The sequence below is a fragment of the Rhamphochromis longiceps genome, linkage group LG11, assembly GCF_057381845.1.
Source record: "Rhamphochromis longiceps isolate RC_006_pf linkage group LG11, R_longiceps_female_GT1.1, whole genome shotgun sequence".
Lineage (NCBI taxonomy): Eukaryota > Metazoa > Chordata > Actinopteri > Cichliformes > Cichlidae > Rhamphochromis > Rhamphochromis longiceps.
Window position 1 is genome coordinate 5,207,102 of NC_140567.1, and position 6,684 is coordinate 5,213,785.

Below are 6,684 nucleotides of genomic sequence, written 5' to 3' on the forward strand. Positions count from 1 at the left end.
CAAATCGCGGACTTCCTGTTGGGTTTAGGACATTGCCATAATAGACTTTTTTGTTCGACTCTGAACGATATATAGGTGTACCGACTTTCAAACTTGTAGGCCATACCCATACCGGGGGCTCGCGTTTTTCATTTTTCTAGGTGGCGCTACTGAGCTAATTTTCCCTGGCCATGTCTGAGAACATTAAAATACGTAAATTTTCACCAGACCTGACGCGTGTACAAAATTTCATGAGTTTTCGAGCATGTTTAGGCCCTCAAACGGCCAATTCATTTGCCGAAATAATAATAATAATAATAATAATAATAATAATAATTAAAGCTGCAAGCAGCGTTATGAGGGCCCTCGCACCCCCGGCGCGTCGAGCCACGCCCAACACCTAAAACCAGCACGTCCGATCTGATGTCACATTGATGGAATTCATGCATTTAACCACCAGCTAACATTTCAACTCATTCATTCATGATTAGTTAGTCGTCCCACTAGGTGGCGCTCTAACCATTATAGACAAAGGGAATAACAAACATTTCCGAGCTCGAGTCTCATCACGCCTGCGACCTTTGGGAGAGATTGGACTTTGTGTCTTTGAGTGACAGCATATTACTGCTTTTTGGCCAGTGATTGAAACTCCACGTGCCGCCATGACCACCCCGTTTCCTTGAACGTAAAAAGCTTCGCAATTTAACATCACAAAGGTCTTTAGATTCCACACACTGGAGAATGGTTCAATATGATGAAATCCCTTTGAGGAGTTCGTCAAAGTATGAAGCCTGAAAAGAGGGGAAAATGTCGCCAAAATTACACATTAATTTTAAAATGGCTGACTTCCTGTTGGATTTGGGATATTGCTCCAAGAGACTTTTTTGTACATCTTGATATTTTCCATAAGCTTACCAGGTTTCAGACTCATAGATGAAACACAGAGCAGGGGCTGTTGTTTTAAAATTTTGTAGGGGGCGCTGTGGAGCAATTTCGAGCTATTCAATGAAAATGATCACATGACAACAAAGCCTACATCCATTTGGAGGTGTGTGCCAAATTTCAAGCCTCTATAAACTTTCCAAGTCCCTCAAAAGCCACTTCATCTTTCATGGTGAACCGCGTTGCCACCAGGGTGCGCCGTTCAGTTTAAAGTCACAATTTTTGCACTGAAGCATCACGAGGGACTGATGGTGATATTCACCGCTTTTGAGGTGGCCACGATCAACCTGTGAAAATCAGTACAACAAAGTTAAAGCCATGACATTTCCTGTTGCCACTAGGTGGCGCTGTCCGTATTTCCGACAATGGGCACATCAATCTGTTCAGGGCGGGTCTGACATCATGCCTGTAAAGTCTGGTACTGATCAGACTGGATTTCATTGAGTTATACTAATTTGTTTCTTCATGGCGTGACATCAAAGTTCGCCATGCTGCTGGGGTCACACCCTTTTGCCAAAACTCACAGTTTTCACTGTACCCCAAGACCAACTCCTTAAGGCTTTCCTGGAGAAATATGAGGCTGCAGATGTCACCCATCACTATACTGTACCCCAAAGTGTAAAACATGACATTTCCTGTTCCCACTAGGTGGCGCTGTCCTTGATGTCAAATATGGCAGTTGAAATATGTTCAGGGGTGGAGCCTTATCATATGTGTTCACTTTGGTCAAGGTCAGAAAATGTATGACAAAATGAGAGGCAATAAGATTTTCATGGCGAGTCATCGAAATTCGCCATGGCGCCACGGCCTCATAGTATTGTGAAAACTCAAAAGCTCCGCAATTTAACATGGCACAAGGGTGTAGTTGACACTGTCCAAATTTGAAGTTTATAGGACCAAATCCCAAGGAGGAGTTCGTTAAAGTACAAGGCATGGAAACGGTAAAATCAGAGCCAAAATGTCACCTTCAATCCAAAATGGCGGACTTCCTGTTGGGTTTAGGACATTGCCATAATAGACTTTTTTGTTCGACTCGCAACGTTATATAGGTGTACCGAGTTTCAAACGTGTAGGTCATACCCATACCGGGGGCTCGCGTTTTTCATTTTTCTAGGTGGCGCTACTGAGCTAATTTTCCCTGGCCATGTCTGAGAACATTAAAATACGTAAATTTTCACCAGACCTGACGCGTGTGCAAAATTTCATGAGTTTTCGAGCATGTTTAGGCCCTCAAACGGCCAATTCATTTGCCGGAATAATAATAATAATAATAATTAAAGCTGCAAGCAGCGTTATGAGGGCCCTCGCACCCCCGGCGTGTCGAGCCACGCCCAACACCTAAAACCAGCACATCCGATGTGATGTCACATTGATGGAATTCATGCATTTAACCACCAGCTAACATTTCAACTCATTCATTCATGATTTGTTAGTCGTTCCACTAGGTGGCGCTCTAACCCTTATGCACAAATGGCATAACAAACATTTCCGAGCTCGAGTCTCATCACGCCTGCGACCTTTGGGAGAGATTGGACTTTGTGTCTTTGAGTGACAGCAGATTACTGCTTTTTGGCGAGTGATTGAAACTCCACGTGCCGCCATGACCACCCCGTTTCCTTGAACGTAAAAAGCTTCGCAATTTAACATCACAAAGGTCTTTAGATTCCACACACTGGAGAATGGTTCAATATGATGAAATCCCTTGGAGGAGTTCGTCAAAGTATGAAGCCTGAAAAGAGGGGAAAATGTCGCCAAAATTGCACATTAATTTTAAAATGGCTGACTTCCTGTTGGATTTTGGATATTGCTCCAAGAGACTTTTTTGTACATCTTGATATCTCCTATAAGCTTACCAGGTTTCAGACTCATACATAAAACACAGAGCTGGGGCTGTGGTTTTGAAATTTTGTAGGGGGCGCTGTGGAGCCATTTCGCGCTATTCAATAAAAATGATCACATGACAACAAAGCCTTCATCCATTTGGAGGGGTGTGCTAAATTTAAAGCCTCTATATACTTTCCAAGCCCCTCAAAAGCCACTTCATCTTTCATGGTGGACCGCGTTGCCACCAGGGTGCGCCGTTCAGTTTAAAGTCACAATTTTTGCACTGAAGCATCACGAGGGACTGATGTTGATATTCACCGCTTTTGAGGTGGCCACGATGAACCTGTGAAAATCAGTACAACAAAATTAAAGCCATGACATTTCCTGTTGCCACTAGGTGGCGCTGTACGTATTCCCGACAATGGGCACATCAATCTGTTCAGGGCAGGTCTGACATCATGCCTGTAAAGTCTGGTACTGAACAGACTGGATTTCATTGAGTTATACTAATTTGTTTCTTCATGGCGTGACATTAAAGTTCGCCATGCTGCTGGGGTCACACCCTTTTGCGAAAAGTCACAGTTTTCACTGTAACCCAAGACCAACTCCTTAAGGCTTTCCTGGAGAAATTTGAGGCTGCAGGTGTCACCCATCACAATACTGTACCCCAAAGTGTAAAACATGACATTTCCTGTTCCCACTAGGTGGCGCTGTCCCTGGTGTCAAATATGGCAGTTGAAATATGTTCAGGGGTGGAGCCTTATCATATGTGTTCACTTTGGTCAAGGTCAGAAAATGTATGACAAAATGAGAGGCAATAAGATTTTCATGGCGAGTCATCGAAATTCGCCATGGCGCCACGGCCTCATAGTATTGTGAAAACTCAAAAGCTCCGCAATTTAACATGGCCCAGGTGTGTAGTTGACACTGACCAAAGATGAAGCTTATACAACCAAATCCCAAGGAGGAGTTCGCAAAAGTTCGAGGCATGGAAATGGCAAAATTAGAGCCAAAATGTCACCTTCTCTTCCAAATGGCGGACTTCCTGTTGGGTTTGCATCAATGGGCCCACAGACTTTTTTGTTCGACTCGGCATGATACACATGTGTGCCAAATTTCATACATGTAGCTGAAACGATGTGGTCGTAGGGCTGCATTTAACAAGGCATAGGTGGCGCTGTAGAGCCATTTCCCAGTGCTCATATGTAAAACCATTAAAATACAAAATTTTTCACCAGACCTGGCATGTGTGCAAAATTTCATGAGTTTTCGAGCATGTTTAGGCCCTCAAACGGCCAATTCATTTGCCGAAATAATAATAATAATAATAATAAACAGAGCAATTACAATAGGGCCTTCGCACTGTCAGTGCTCGGGCCCTAATAATAATAATTAAAGCTGCAAGCAGCGTTAGGAGGGCCCTCGCACCCCCGGCGCGTCGAGCCACGCCCAACACCTAAAACCAGCACGTCCGATCTGATGTCACATTGATGGAATTCATGCATTTAACCACCAGCTAACATTTCAACTCATTCATTCATGATTAGTTAGTCGTTCCACTAGGTGGCGCTCTAACCATTATGTACAAATGGCATAACAAACACTTCCAAGCTCGAGTCTCATCACACCTGAGACGTTTGGGAGAGATTGGACATGGTGTTTTTGAGTGACAGCAGATTACTGCTTTTTGGCGAGTGATTCAAACTCTAAGTGCCGCCATAACCACCCCGTTTCCCTGGACGTAAAAAGCTTCGCAATTTAACATCACAAAGGTCTTTAGATTCCACAAACTTCAGATCGGTCCAATCTGATGAAATCTCTTGGAGGAGTTCGTCAAAGTATGAAGCCTGAAAAGAGGGGAAAATATCGCCAAAATTACACATTAATTTTAAAATGGCTGACTTCCTGTTGGATTTGGGATATTGCTCCAAGAGACTTTTTTGTACATCTTAATATCTTCCATGAGCTTACCAAGTTTCAGACTCATAGATAAAACACAGAGCAGGGGCTGATATTTTGGAATTTTGTAGGGGGCGCTGTGGAGCCATTTTGCGCTATTCAAGGAAAATGGTCACATAACTAGAAAGCCTTCATCACATTGGGAGGTGTGGGCCAAATTTAAAGCCTCTATAAACTTTCCAAGCCCCTCAAAAGCCACTTCATCTTTCATGGTGAACAGCATTGCCACCAGGGTGCGCCGTTCAGTTTAAAGTCACAATTTTTGCACTGAAGCATCACGAGGTACTGATGGTGATATTCACCGCTTTTGAGGTGGCCACGATGAACCTGTGAAAATCAGTACAACAAAATTAAAGCCATGACATTTCCTGTTGCCACTAGGTGGCGCTGTCCGTATTCCCGACAATGGGCACATCAATCTGTTCAGGGCGGGTCTGACATCATGCCTGTAAAGTCTGGTACTGTTCAGACTGGATTTCATTGAGTTATACTAATTTGTTTCTTCATGGCGAGACATCAAAGTTCGCCATGCTGCTGGGGTCACACCCTTTCACGAAAACTCACAGTTTTCACTGTAACCCAAGACCAACTCCTTAAGGCTTTTCTGGAGAAATTTGAGGCTGCAGATGTCACCCATCACAATACTGTACCCCAAAGTGTAAAACATGACATTTCCTGTTCCCACTAGGTGGCGCTGTCGCTGATGTCAAATATGGCAGTTGAAATATGTTCAGGGGTGGAGCCTTATCATATGTGTTCACTTTGGTCAAGGTCAGAAAATCTATGACAATATGAAAGGCAATAAGATTTTCATGGCGAGTCATCGAAATTCGCCATGGCGCCACGGCCTCATAGTATTGTGAAAACTCAAAAGCTCCGCAATTTAACATGGCATAAGGGTGTAGTTGGCACTGACCAAATATGAAGGTTATGAAATCAAACCCCAAGGAGGAGTTCGTCAAAGTTCGAGGCATGGAAATGGTAAAATCAGAGCCAAAATGTCACCTTCAATCCAAAATGGCGGACTTCCTGTTGGGTTTAGGACATTGCCATAATAGACTTTTTTGTTCGACTCTGAACATTATATAGGTGTACCGACTTTCAAACATGTAGGTCATACCCATACCGGGGGCTCGCGTTTTTCATTTTTCTAGGTGGCGCTACTGAGCTAATTTTCCCTGGCCATGTCTGAGAACATTAAAATACGTAAATTTTCACCAGACCTGACGCGTGTGCAAAATTTCATGAGTTTTCGAGCATGTTTAGGCTCTCAAACGGCCAATTCATTTGCCGAAATAATAATAATAATAATAATAATTAAAGCTGCAAGCAGCGTTATGAGGGCCCTCGCACCCCGGCGTGTCGAGCCACGCCCAACACCTAAAACCAGCACGTCCGATGTGATGTCACATTGATGGAATTCATGCATTTAACCACCAGCTAACAATTCAACTCATTCATTCATGATTAGTTAGTCGTTCCACTAGGTGGCGCTCTAACCATTATGTACAAATGGCATAACAAACACTTCCAAGCTCGAGTCTCATCACACCTGAGACGTTTGGGAGAGATTGGACATTGTGTTTTTGAGTGACAGCAGATTACTGCTTTTTGGCGAGTGATTCAAACTCTAAGTGCCACCATAACCACCCCGTTTCCCTGGACGTAAAAAGCTTCGCAATTTAACATCACAAAGGTCTTTAGATTCCACACACTGGAGAATGGTTCAATATGATGAAATCCCTTGGAGGAGTTCGTCAAAGTATGAAGCCTGAAAAGAGGGGAAAATGTCGCCAAAATTACACATTAATTTTAAAATGGCTGACTTCCTGTTGGATTTGGGATATTGCTCCAAGAGACTTTTTTGTACATCTTGATATTTTCCATAAGCTTACCAGGTTTCAGACTCATAGATGAAACACAGAGCTGGGGCTGATGTTTTGAAATTTTGTAGGGGGCGCTGTGGAGCAATTTCGCGCT